The following is a 15,133-nucleotide window of genomic DNA, read 5'->3' on the forward strand; positions in this document are numbered from 1 at the left end:
ACATATAGTTAATGCTTAATAACCATTTGTCAAATGGAATAAAAAAATCATGGTTCAACGGAACCCATATTTGTATGAAGTAGTACAGATATTGACTAAACTTCTTATAAAAATGAAAATCTGATTGATATAGAATCTGTGTGATCTATTATTTTGCTTTTAATAAAAAGAATGACAATAGAAGTAAAAAAGATAGAAACAATGGTAATAAAAAAGACACCTTTTGAATTGTGGGGAAATGTGAAAAAGTACTCGCAGTAAAATGTTAACTATATACGTATATATATGTGTATATATATATAAAACACAATATTCCATATATTTATTTTATTATATGACTATGTGTGTATATACATACATACATATACATTCATGTGTATGTGTGTGTGTATGGCGGTGGTTGTTTTTGGGTTTGGAATTAGCAGGGACCTGAGTTAAAATCCTGGTTTCAACTCTAACTTGCTGTCTGATTAAGAGAAATAAGTTAATTTCTTGGATGCTCAGTTTCTTCATTTGCCAAATGAGGAAAACAATGCATCGCCTTCCTTCTTCCAAGGGCTACTGTGTGGAAAGTACTTTATAAACTTTAATATCCTATTGTTATTGTTAGCCTTATTTATTGTTCATTGTGTGTCCATTATATATACACAAGAATATGTGTATTATCTATTATATAGTTAAATAGCTTTTATATGAAATGTGCATATAATATAGGTATATATTAAACATAATGTAAATATATTATAGAGATAGAGATAGATGTACATGAACACATGTATTGTGTATGGACTAAATTCCCATCAATTAGGTATAGATCTATATTGTTAGGAAAAAAATGTATGTATACTATAGAGTTTCTGTGTTCAAAGTGATTACATGCACTATTGCCATAGTCAAAAGATCTTAAATTCTTGAAGATTTCTGTATGGAAAGTAAGTTGAAGTATATGTCTATCAGGGTAGGTTTGATAATATATTGACTGCATTGGTCTCAATTTCCTCATGTAAAATGGGTCAAATGCTTTCTGCATCTGCCACAAGGGTTGCAATAAACACGCAATTAGATGACATTTTGCTTCCTGTTCAGAACCAAGACTGCAGTGAAGTTACCCAATGCAACATGGGCAAGTGCTGCCAGAAACACCTCAGATTCATTACACATTTGATTTTTAATTAATTTTTGGTTATTATACGTTCAGAAACCTTTTACTGTAAACTTTTTGCAATCCCATGAGGAGTCGTGACCCACAGTTTAAGAAGCACTGTGGACTATACTCTAGAATCATAGAATCATAGAAGGCAGCATGGTACAATGGTTAGAAAATTCAATATGGAGTAAAGAAGGCCTGAGATTGCCTTCCTTATCTATAAAATGAAAATACTGGAATAGATGGTATCTAAGGTCTCTTCTAAAGGGAGCTACATAGTACACTGGATAGTGCACTGAGCCTGGAGTCAGGAAGACCTTTGATCAAATCCAGTTTCAGACACTTACTAGCTGTGTGACCCTCAGAAAATCACTTAACCTCTGTTCACCTTAATTCACAAGAGAATGAAATGGCAAACCACTCCAGTATCTTTGCTAAGAAAACCACATGTACAGTACTGATGGGCTACAGTCCACAGGGTCACAAAGAGTTAGACATGCCTGAACAACTGAATGTCTATAACAAGGCCCCTTCTAGCTACAAAGCTATGGTACTTAATAAGTGTTCCATATACATGGAGAGTCTTGTAGACTATTTTCATTTATTGATAGGTCTATAATGTAGACAGACATAAACTGATTCTACTAATTTCAGAATATACAACTTTGGGGAAGGGACATGCCTTGAAGACTGAAAAAGACGGCTAAAGCAAAAACAGAGGGCAATACATGCTATTTTTCAATGCGGAATCAACATATGACTTCATTCTAGGTTGAAATTATAGTTTTAAGAATGGTTTAGACAAATTGATAGTAATAGTTTCATGACTACATAAAAATAAGATTTATGGATGTTCAAAGAACATATCTGAATTATGTAAATGATATTATGGGAAGTAACTACCATGGTCCTTCACAAAATTTCATATGGTGTCAATTTATTTGACTTGGATTATTAAATTTACTGTAAGGATCAATAGAGATGATATATATAAACTGATTTTACAAAATTGAAACATATATAAATTCAGATATGATGATCATGATTTGACTTAACCAATAAAGTTCTAACCAGGAGTATGCTGACAAATGTTCAACAACTGGCTTTTCAGAAGGGAAAAGTGTATGTGTGTGTGTGTGTGTGTGTGTGTGTGTGCACAACATACTTTTAAATTTATTCTCTACTACTAATATTTTCTCCGTCATTTTATTAAGTCTAGACAATTGAAAAATCGTAATAAATCAAGCCCTGTAGTATTTGCCATTCTCTAAGGTAAAAATGCTCACACTGAAAATTTAATAATTGGGTCTTTTGAGGCAGTTTGAGCTGCTGCTCATGCATGTGGTTCTAACCCAGGTTAGGACTTGTTATGTCTGTGAGAAACAACATGATGGAGTGGATAGAGGGTGAGCCATTAAATGAGTAAGACCTGGTTTCAAGGACCAGCCCGAACACATAATGGCTTGGTAACCATGAGCAAGGCACTTATCCTCATGAAAGACATAAACAAAATCATGGGGGTAAATGAATGATGAAGAAGAATTGAAAATATTCAATACTGGGGAACACTCTTAGCAACCCTCTAAGATTATAAATTGTGGAGAAAGTGATCATCTGCATTTGGTATATTTTCCTCACCCAAAAGTTCCTTTTGCTGATGAAATCACAGGTCCACTCCCTATCCATATTCCTATCTCAAATCATCCTGTCTTCAGAAAGAAAAAACAAAAAAACAAAAAGCAAAAAGCAAAACAAAACAAAACAAACAAACAAACAAAACTACTGCTTTGTTAGGGTTCTGTCTCTGTGCCATCAATGGACACTCAAGATAATCTCTAAATCACAAACTGTGGAATGTGCCAATAATTCTTTCTGGTCTGTGTGTGTTGGAAAATTATCAAGTTTGAATTGTTCACACTGATATTTGACTTACCTTAAAATATTACTCACTTTAAAAGCTAGGATGTACCTCTGGAGAAAAGGTGAGCTCTGAATAGAGCTTTATGGATGATAGTAAATAATTTGAGTTGCCTTCACAAAGAGTATGCAGATTTTTTTCAATGTTGTTAAAGTCCGGTTATCCCAGAACATTCACATTTCCTTCCTGTATATTTCTCTAGCACACAGCTCTAAGAATGACTTATTCTCCATGAGCTGGTCTTCAGAAATAAAAAACGTTCCTAGGAATGTCAGGGTAAAAGTCACGATCACATATTGACATCCAGGACCCAGATTGTAGGAACAGGATGTTCATTGATAGAAATTATTCCTCCACAACTCTGAGTGTGTGTGAATGTGTGTATACGTGGGCTGTGGATGTGTATCAGAAAAGGCTGATTACCCAATTACTTAAATAATGAAAGATTCCCCTTCATAGTCTGATGACAGCTTATTTTCATACATATTTCTATGTAAAAAAAGGAAAGTAGGTAGAATAGTACTTCTGTGTGAGCATAGAGTTCTATAAAGCTAACAAATCTATACATGAGTTGGTGCTTTCTTGACCATGCAATGTCATCAACATAGAGATTCCCTCCAGTGGTACGTATTGTAACCCTTCCACCATTGCCTGTATCTTCCCAAACATCCTCCATAGATCATTTATTGAACATATTAGAGGTCTTCTCCTGGACGTCTCAGCATTCCAGGAATGATAGGGTCCTAGACCTAGAACCAGAAGGGACCTCAGAGACCATTTGATCCACCTGCCTCGTTTTAGAGATGAAAAACCTGAGGGTGGGGGAAGGGTCAAGATGGATGAATAAAGGATGTTCCCAGTCAAACGTCCCCAATTACCTTCTAAATAACTTTAAAATAAAACATTAAATCAAATTCTGGAGTAGCATAGGAAACAAAAGATCAAGTTGACACAATTTTTAAGCCCAAGAGAAATTAGGAGGCCAGAATAAGAGATCTGTGACACTGGGGTAGGGGCTGGTCCAGAGCACATATGGCCACAACAGGAGCTGTGGGCTTGGAAACGGTTGCAAAAGCAATAGCAGCAGTTCCAGGGGTTCTCACTGCCCAGAGATGGTAACAGGATTAGAGAAGTGGTTACAAAGACAGTATGGGGACCTCTGGGCTAACACTGGGCCCAGGATTGGGAGCTGTTTGACAACTCCTTTGCCCATACCTCCTTAGAATTTCATGGGTAAAATCAGCTCATCAAAGATGCCTTTTTACTGGTGTTACTTGCCTTCTCAATGAGTTAAGGTGAAGCTGGGGGGAGGGAGAATATTTGTAACTCAAATTTATTTTTAAAAATTAATGTAAAAAATAAATCAATGAATTTTTTTAAAAAGAGGGATGACATAACTGAGGCTGAGCAGAAAATACTAATATTATATTTGATAGATATCTATTGTCTTTTATTTTCACTACAAGTGGCTTCACCTCCTTTTCCTTTATGAGGTCTTTTATACAGTTCATCATTGTGTTTTTCTAGTGCTCTTGCATTCTTTGCTCATTTAATTTTACCAAGATCATGTTTTTTCAAGATTTCATAGCCAAATGGCATCATGAGGATAAATAATAACTTTGAAAAAGATGATCTTTTGAAGAATCAAGCAGTTTGAGAACCCATAAATGTGACATTTCCCAAAATATAATCCAACTCAACGTACTTTTACTATTTCATTGTGGGCCCAGCTTATCATTTGAGCAAAAACTACGTTTGTATACATTTCAAGCAAATATGTACCATTCCTAGCATGGCACCTACTCTGACATAAAGTGGTTGTGTGATGTTGGGCAAGTAACTTGATCTCTTACGGGCTTAGGCAATTTCAGATGACCCTGATCTGCAATGGTATTGAAAGATTATTCATGTGAAAATTGTCTATATCAGTAAAATTACTGTCCAGTTTCTATCTGTATACCTTTTACAATAAGCCTAAAATTGGTACTAGAGTTGTTCTATTTATGGAGTAATTCAGCCCTTGAGGTTCCATAGACCTTATTAAGTTCTAATTATTTATCTTTATTAAATATGAGATTCTCATAATAAATGTGGAGGAGAGTTTTACTGCCTGTATTTCTTTATGTTAAAAATTGGGACTGGCCTTTGGAGATATTCTGAACAATTCATTTATTATCTCTACCTTGATTTGAGATGACCATATGTAGCTTTCCAGTGTAAGGTGCATATTATTTGCTATTACCTGTTATTCTCCTTTGGTGAAAACAATAATTTCGCATTAAATGTTTCTTTACTACCAACATTTTTAGCTTTCACTTGGCAAACTTTGAAGGGGATGTGTATGTGCAGTTTGCATGTAACTGAAATTAACATGGCTGTTCTTGTTTTCACAACTTTGAGTTATTTAACAGTTGATCATGCCAGGAACATCTTTATTTAGGTGGCTGCATCATCGTCTGCTGTCTGGATGACTCTGGGGGTTGTGTTTAACTGAAGCTGCAAAATCAGCTGAGGAAAAAAAAGCCCAAAATGCATATCACTGAGAGCCAGAGCTGTACCAGTAGAAACATTGTTTTCCCTGGTAGCAACATAATTTTGGGGGGTACAAATAAGGAAAGACAACAACCACTATTAAAGATGTTCTTTGATATTTTTTGAAAGGATCATCTCAATGAAGTTATTGCAAATAGAAATATTCAAGTTAAATGTTGCAAAGTATAATGAGTGTGGAATAGGCATGAATTATCAGTTTTAGATTTTTTTTAATATTTGCAATTCATTCTTAAAGTGGACTATCCAAATGAAGTGTTCTTTTTAAATCACCATTCTAGTTTCTATATATGTATATTTTGAATGAAGCCTAAAGTTTATGTTTAACTTTCTCCAACATTGTGCCTCTGAGGGACTACAATGATGAATAAGAATAATTATTCATGTGGGACTGTTGAAAAGGAAAATTCACTGATCAATTTTATTAGCTTACTCGAACCTTTGATTTTCCATGACTTTCTACATAGGGGGTGTGGGAATGTTAATGCTACCTCCAATAACAATGCCTGATTAAGTTTCAGTGGTGAGGGCTGAACCAATTTGGATTATTTTGTCTGGATTCAATGCGTGACTCATAGGGAGGAAGTTTTAAGGATTGAGACTGCTCCTAAAGTGAATGGCTTTGTCTGTACGTGTAGGAAAATAGACTGTGTTAGTTGGAGACAGCTTTTATGCTGACTGCACATTAAACAGGAATCTACTTAGCTCCTTTTGCCTTCCTTGCTTCCTATACCAAGTGTCACCTGCCTTGAGGAAAAGGCCATTCATGCTCAACAAAGCAGTATTTCCAGGAAGAGAGAGTTTTGTTTTGTTTTTCTTTGGGGGGCTAGGTCATACAATCCTATAAAAATGCTTTTGTGGGCTGCTACAATATCTAAACTCAGCTAAGAGAATTTTTATTTTGAAATTTAATCAATCCTGGATAGCCTCCATCATGAATAATTTTGAAAGGAGGGTAAGCAATTATCCTACAGACCTGGTCAACAGCTCCTAGAATACTCTATATTGTATTGCTAACAGAAATGGAAGACCTGAGAGATAATATGTCATAGCATACAGAAATGTTGGAATTGTATGTTTCATTTCATAATGGAAAAAAATTAGCAATACGTTCCCAAGAAAGAAAAATAAATTAACAGAAACCTAATACTACTACAACAATATAAACATTTTTTTCCAACAATGCACTTATGTTTGCTTTGGTACGAAAGACAGAGATTGGAAAGAATGGAAAAGTGCATGCTAAACTTGTGTTTCTTATATAACATTGGCATACTCTAGAAAAAAATATAAAGAGTACAAGAAGTCCCTTTTAACCTCTTATTTATATTAGGGGGAAAAAGATGATGTTGGTGTTAGATATTAAAATAGATCATAGAATTATTTAAGATAATTGATAACATATATACAGGAAAAATCTTGTCTTTAAATCAAGAAAATCCTTATATGTGTTTCATTATTATTTTGTTATAGTTTGTATATTCCTTTGGTACAGCAAACTAATCTGTTTAATTTGGCTTCTTTCCAATGTTTTTCTTTATATATTTCTTCCACTTACTGAAATCCCCATCCTAAGGAACATCGTGGCTAACTTGAACCAGAGACTTACGGGAATTACATGTGCTCAACCAAATAGCTAGAGGTAATGATTTGGGGTCACTTTTCCCCTTTTCTGAGAATAATTATAAGACTGAAGACCTTAGGGTTTCAAGTCCATGCAAGTTTAAGAAATGACAGAATTAAGGAATCCTGATAGAGTATTCTGGAGAATGACATAGAAGCTACATGTTTTTGCCCACATGATCACAGAGGAAAAATCACGGACTCCTGTATCTCTGCCTCCTAGTTAAAGGAGAGGGAATTCCGTAGATACCATTACACTAGAATCTAGCACTTAAGCAAGAGAGGGGAGATTTTTGTCTGTAAGTACCCCGTGTTTAAGAGTTCAATGATTAGTTCTATTGATAGAAAATGAAAATGACTGAGTGGTATACTTCTTTCAGAGAGAAGAGGATCATTTCCTGTCCATCTCCACATCATATTGCAGGCATTCCAGCCATCATCCTCTTCCCACTCCAGCCAGAACATTAGATGTTGGTTCTAGTTCTCTGAGTTCTTATAGGTGATGTTTTGCTTATGTCCACCACATCTTCCTCTCCTTCACCCCTTAGAACTACTGGCTTCCTTAAAGTATGGGTCAGATACTATCTTCTGCTGAAGTCTTTTCTTAATCCTTATCTTTAACTCCCCTGTTACCTTCTATTTATGTATGTTACATAAATAGACAGTTGATAGATAAAGATAGATAAAGATATATAGATATAAAAGTAGACACAAAATAGACATAGAAATAGCTAAAATTATATATATGTACATACATAGTTAGAAATAGAGATACATACATACATACAGTATGCGTAAGATGAAAGAGCATTTATTAAGTGTCTATGTGCATTGTGATAGACATTTTACAATTATTATCTCATTTGATCCTGACAACAACCCTGGGAGGCAGATGCTATTTTTATACCTGTTGTACAGATACAGTAGCCAATACAAACAGAGGTTAAAGGACTTGTCCAGAGTCAAATAGCTAATAAGTATTTGAGGCTGGATTTGAACTCCTTTCTTCCTGCCTCCAGGCTCAGCACTCTGTCCACTCTGCTGTGCTGTGTGTGTATGTGTGTATAAATGTATTTCAACACATGGAATGTAAGCTCTCTTAGGGCAGGGAATGTTACATTTCATTTCCACCCCACTTCAAGACATTTCTACCACATACCAATCTTCACTTTCCCCATTTCTAGGTTACTTTAATAAATTGTTTTTCCTCACTCAAATGCAAGCTCCTTGAGGACAGGGACTATTTTGTTCAGTTGCATTTGTATAATAGGGGAGAGCATATGTTCAGAGTGACTGCCATTTTCTCTCTAAGGGAAAGAACCTCTAGAGACTATTTCCACATGTTGTGAAGATGTGTAATGAAAGTGCCCACGAGAGACTTGAGAGTGCTTAGACAGTCTGTAAACTATAAATGGTTCTGACCTGCTAATTACAAGGATAGGGGACACCTTTGTAATGGTTAGTATACTTCACCTGAGGGAGCCTACCATAGGGAAAAACAACCAGAGATTGGTTCACTTGTTTTCTCTTCATTTTAGTCAACTGAAGACATTGGTAAGTGATAATTCTATAATGGTAAAATTTTTAGTGCTCCTCCCTTCTGAGGCAGATATCTGACCTTGTGGAAATGGGTCTTGGTCTTTTGCTTTACCATTTTGTTCTTTTCTTTTTTGGGTAAAGTACATTAATCTAGAATTTCTGATTGCTATCTCGTTTCTCTTCTATAAAGTACTATATTCACATAGTACTATATAAATATGTAACAGATTTGGTGTGTGCCCAGATCATCAAAAATAGAATTACGCATATGGGGAGTACCAGGGACCTGATGCTGAGAAACAGAAGGACTGACACATGTATGGACATTCTGTGTTGCTCTACCACATGGTTGGGAACACCCTTTTTCTATTAGCTACGTATTTAAAAGTACCTGAACGGGATAGTCTGTCTTTCCAGGTTTGAAAGACTTGTTCACTAATAGTGGTTGAAACCATGTGGTATGGTAGGCAGGCCTGCCTTCTTCTCCGTTCACTTCTACCTACACATAATCCTGCCCCAGGCCATGTGGCCATTTTCAGTTCTAGTTGTAGTGAGGAGTTTGAAAACTGAGAACATGATTCTTGGGTACCATGGAACCTAGAATCCTAGGTTGGATGTTGCAGTTGGCCTAGAAGCAAAGCCCTGAAAATCTAGAGTCCCAGGACACTAGTTCAAAGCAGGCTTTGGCCTTGAGTTTGGTAGGATGAATGTTATGCAGAAACTGAGTTAAATTATAAGCCTAATACCCTTCTTCTCACCAGAGACTGAGGTGGTGTGACAGATATGATGCCTCTGACATATTGGCAGAAATATATTTAGGTTCCTTCTTGCTAAACATTTGAAGTAAATATTCCTTCACTAAAATGAATCTGACTATTAATTGGTTAAGTGGAATTGGGAAGCTTAGACCCATAAAATGGGGGAATAGAATTGCTATGGGCCTAGGCCAGGGGTGGGGAACCTGTAGCCTCAAAGCCACAAATGGCTTTCTAGGCTTTCCCATTAATAAAAGGATTTGTTCTGTGAAGTTAAGATTCAGTCAAAGGGCCATACTTGAGGACCTAGAGTGCCACATGTGGCCTGGAGGCTGTAGGTTTCCCAACCCTGGCTGGACAATGAAATAGAGGTGAGACACCCCACTCAGCTCCTCAAGATACTGGCTAACTTGGGCAGGGCAGGGGTGTTAATATAGCAGTCAACCCTTACCCAGTGAAGCCAGAGGAAATCATGTTACATGCACAGAACATTCTACTGAAATTGAGTGCAAGGTATGAGATTCTGTTGAAACTGAATGCAAATATTTATAATTTATACTTCTAATATTTTAGTTGTGTTAAAACATAAAAAGTTATTTTTCTTCATTTCAGTCTTAACTATGTTAAATGTTATATTTACTATTGTTACTGCTACTATACCAGTTCAACACTTTCTTCTTAACATCTATTATTGAAATAGCCTCCTAACTGGTCTCTCTGGCTCTCATTACTCCCCATTCCTATTGATCTGAAACAACACTGCAAGAATAATTTTCGGCTTAGATTCTTATAATCTAGCCACTGCTTACCCATGTTCAGACTCCTTAAGAGTCTGCCCAATATGATGGATGTTCTAATAAACCTTGTCTTTGGCTGAAAGAAGGCTTGGGTCGAATTTTTTCAGGCAGGATCTGTGTGCTGTGATTTTGGGGTCCCAACAACCCTGAACCCCTAAACCACATCATTTTGGTGGCCCATATGGAGAGACTGCCTAACCCCAAGTTCTTCTCCAGGCAAGACTGGAAGGTATGTAAGCCTCCCCCACTCTACTCCTTTCTTACCCTGCAGTTGCGGTTGCTTTCCAAGCACCAAGGCTTGCAGGTGCTTTTCTGGCAGACAGTTAAGAGGCTGTCTGGCACTCAGCCTGATGCTCTCAGGCTCTTGGTCCACTGGGTCTGTTCAAGGCCATGGACCTGGGTACACCTTCCACAGCATAGAGGACAAGGACAGACGCCCTATCCAGAAGTGTACCTGTTAATTCCCTTGGCGCTAGGGAATTGGGAAAAACTGCAGTTACTTTTTGGTTTCCTGAGGCTTACTTACTCCCTTCCCTCTGCACCTCTGAATCCTCCTTCATGGAGGTTACAGGGGAAAGTTAGAACAGCTAAAAATATCTTGGCATATTCTGGAGGTTTTGTGATTGATCATTAGGGAGTTTTTGATTTTTGCCCTCCCCCATCTGGGGAAAAGGAAATAGGGGGGAGGGGCAGCAGCTACAGTGTGGGCCCCACTGGCAATGGCCACTGGCCTTAGAGCAACCTTTGCCTAGAAGCATCACCCAGGTTCAGCGCATCCTGCTCAAGGTAAAGAAGCTAGCCTCTGAACTTGGGTAACATGCTCTTTTAAATTTGTAGTTTTAACTGTTAACAATGAGATGCTGATTCTCTGTGTAAAGTAATTTGGAAGTGCATTTAACAAAACTGAAGTCACCTGATTGGTTATGGGTTTGTTTCAAGTTTCAAATTGGTGAACTTTCTGTATCAGTTATGTCAAGTAATTTTTCATAATTTGATTACCGCTAAAATAATTTAGCTGTTGTTGGTTATTGTTTTAATGTGTAAACTAGCCAAAAAGCTTGTATGGGTTATGTATGGCTTGCTGAGAATTTGCAAGTGTATAGAAATCTCTAATGATTGGCTTTTTACATTAGGATAAATTTAAGTTTGAGATGTAAATCCTGGAAAAGTTTTTCCTAATCTGTGATTAGTAAAACTTGCTGTTTGAGGTAAAAGCTTGTAGGATTTTATTTTGAGTTGTCTCATGGGTCACAATCCATTGATAATCAATAATCTACCATCTGAGAAAAATGCCACAAGCTACTCAGAGAAGGTGATATTGGTGGGTAGTCAGCATTGGGAAAAGCTGAGAGGACAATTTTAGCCTCAGTCTAAGATGGGATCCTCCTGACTCAGTTTCCCCATTATGTTCCTTTTAAAGGGAATGTTACCCACCTGGTTATTCCTGGGTCTGGCTATGAAGTGGATTTGATACTGTATGACTGGAAAACTGAATTATCTGAATCTAAGCAGAGCTAAGGATGTTTTATCCTCTCAAGGTTGGGCCCTAAATCTGGGCCCTGCAGTTTTTTCTGTCAGATTTGTGTCTTTCAGACTACAGGTCATTCACCTACAGTTGGTAGCAAACAGCGAGTATCAGCCAATGTCCCCGCATCGTTCCCTGGATCCAGTCTGTGCTCGGTTCCAGTCAACCTCCTCTTTGGGACCCCTTCTAGGCAGAGACAGCTCTATGCCCCTTGGCAGCAGGAAGCAGTTTCAGAAGCTGAGACCTTCACCCCTTACACCAAAAGAATTGGGTCCCATTTATTTGAAGGGGGAATGATGGGGTTGGGATCTGGGCCCCAGAAAGGAAAAACCCTGGACTTTCCCACATGGCCAAATCTCTGGCTTTAGCATGAGGCTATAATCCCATCAACTGGCCTTTCATTGTGGCTACACCCAATCTCCCCTCCATTGTCTTGCTTCCCTATGGCCCCAGGCCACTTCCCACCATTGGTAACTCTATTACCTCATGGACTACTTGGCCTCTCCTAGATCCTTCCTATAGTCTTTCTGTATATAAGGTCCATCTTGTCTCCACTAAGATACTTAGATTCTTACAATCTAGCCATGGTTTAGATTCTTACAATCTAGCCATGGCTCAGATTTTTAAAATCTAGCCACTGCTTAGATTCTTATAATCTAGCCACTGCTTACCCATGTTCAGACTCCTTACGAGTCTGCCCAATATGATGCTGAAAAAAAAAAGGAAAATTTTCCTAATGAGGAGCTTTGATCATGTTACATCTTATCCATAACACCAAAATGATTCCCTATTGCCTACAAAATGAAGTTCAAACTCCTTCATATAGCATTTAAAGTTCTATCAATCTGGCTCCAATGTACAATCAGACTCCAATTTAACTCTCTAGCTTTAGTGCTCTAGTATTCTCTGTACTGTATACTCTCTGTGCTAGCTAAACTGAACTACTCAGTGGTCTTGCAACATCTTGTGCTTTCCTCCTCCCTCACCTTCACACCATCTTCTACATTTTAAATATATTCATTAACCTCATTGCATCTTGCCTACTGTGATCTTTCATGTTTTAGGACCTGGATCAAGTAACACTGAATCCCTTAAGCTTTCTATAACCCACCTCAGTCTAAAGCACTCTATCTTTCTAACATTTCTTGCAGCATTTTGTCAATCTCCTGTTTACTTATAACATACATATTATTTCTTATTTAGCTATCTAGCTAGACAGATTTTTTTTTTTCTGTGTACCTATCCTACCTCCCTTATGAGAACATAAGATCACTATGGACAGGAAATATTTCCCCCCATCTTTTGGTTCCTATAGTCCCTAACACTTTGTCTTGATCATAAGATGTATTGGTTTGAAGTGTGTATTGGTTTGAAGTGATTGAAAAAGGAAAATATATTTGAACATATATGGATATTTGGAGGGTCTTATTTTTATCAAGGAAAACTATGGATCTGGGAATTCACTCCACCAATGCAGACCACAAGCTCAATCCTAGAGAGTTGGCAGAAGAAAATAGGTTAAAAAATACACAAACACACACACAACTTGCTGAGGGTCTGATATTTATTAAGTGTCTAGAGTTGGATTTGAACTGAAACACTTTTTGATTATATTTTAATTGATAATTGAATTAGCCTCAGTAACTAAGGGGAATTTAAGTTTATCTATAGAAACCAATATAAATCTAAATGACATCAATTTTGTCATGTAAAATGATATTCAGGTGGTTCAATTGGTAATTCCATATACTTTATATTCAGAGATAAGTATTAAATCATTCATTAACCATGAAAAAAGTATCAATTGTGTACAATATGCCATAGAACTATAAAGATAATTAATACCTAGGTATTGACCATTGGAATAGTCATATGACAATTTGATTTCTTACAAATGAAAATTCACCTCAGATATTTACTACCTCATGTAGAAATTGTTATGTTCACCTGGTTGCAATTAGTTGAAATTCGTCTACCTGTATGGCTATTTCTCCCTAACCCACAGTAAAAGAAAAAAAAGCAGTAAATAGAAACGTCCTTTGACTTTGAGTAACTAGGTCCCCAAAAGTTATTTACAGTTTGGGAAGGCTCAGTTTATCAATTAAATAACTCGGGAAATCAAAGGGACATAGCATTCTCTTGAAAGACCATATATAGTTCTGCATTTGACAGGACTGGACAAATCCTTCTCAAGGTCACAAATGATCAGTAATTACTCAATTCAGTGTTTTTTTTTTCCTTGTCTTAATCTCATTCTCCCTGATTTTAATAGAACACTGGACACTGCACTGGAAGCCTCCATGACACTACCCTATGCTAATTTTTATCCTCTGCCTGATTATTCTTGTCTCCTTTGCTCCTCCTCCTCTTCCTTCTTCTTCTCCTTCTGCTTCTTCTCTCCTCCTTCTCCTCCTCCTTCTTCTTCTTGCTCTTCTGTCTCCTCCTTTTTTCTCCACTTCCTTCTCATAATGGGAGAATGAGTCATTTTTGTATGTTATGAATTATTGTTGAAGATTTCAGAATTTACAGACTTAACCAGATGAAACCTGAGCAAGGTACTAAAAAGAATGACTAGAAGATGATATACATATCTGTGCATGTGTAGGGTGACATTGGGTACTAGTTCAGCACTTTAAGTGTCATCTGATACTTTACACAAAGATTGCACTCTTGAGTAGTCACTCTAGCCCTACTCCAAATGGAAGGACTTAGGTGCTTTGACAGCCCTTTACTTCCCTGTGTTTCTAACCCAAGATCCAACTTAACACAGGTGCTTCTGGGGAGAAGAACACCCTGGCTCTATATAGTTTAATTGCAACTAAAAGTATGCACACCTAAGTTGGGCTATCCTGAGAGTATGTAATTTGCTAGACTGAATGGCTCATTTCTCCTTTCTACCTGGGAAAAAGGAATCAGAACGATATCCAGGAACCTCATCCTCCACCGAATGTTAAGACAATGTCAGTCACCTTGTGCTGGTTAATTATGAATCACTCTTTCTATAATTCTTATAAGATCCCAGCAGGGGGTATTTTATAGATTTCTGTTCACTATTATAGATTTCGGGTCACTGTTCATGGTTTCAGAGAGAGAAAGAAAAAAATATTTGAAGCTCACCTAGAGTTGTGCTTGGCTTCCTCAGTGTTTTATCTATCCCTAGATATTAAAGGTAACTTGTTTGTTACACTTTTTGTTTTGTTTTGTTCTAATCTCAGAAACTTGTTTTGCCCAATACAGCTGAAGTTGGTCTCTGAGGATTGCTAGATCTGTTCCTTCTTT

At 37.1% G+C, this 15,133-nt stretch overlaps 1 pseudogene; it reads right to left on the minus strand.

The window, feature by feature from the left end:
* Nucleotides 1–5,514: 5,514 nt before the first annotated feature.
* The window catches only part of LOC114023792, a 55,632-nt pseudogene continuing 46,013 nt past the window's right edge, over nt 5,515–15,133 (minus strand).

This window comes from Vombatus ursinus, unplaced genomic scaffold (genome assembly GCF_900497805.2).
Source record: "Vombatus ursinus unplaced genomic scaffold, bare-nosed wombat genome assembly UNPS02014818.1, whole genome shotgun sequence".
Lineage (NCBI taxonomy): Eukaryota > Metazoa > Chordata > Mammalia > Diprotodontia > Vombatidae > Vombatus > Vombatus ursinus.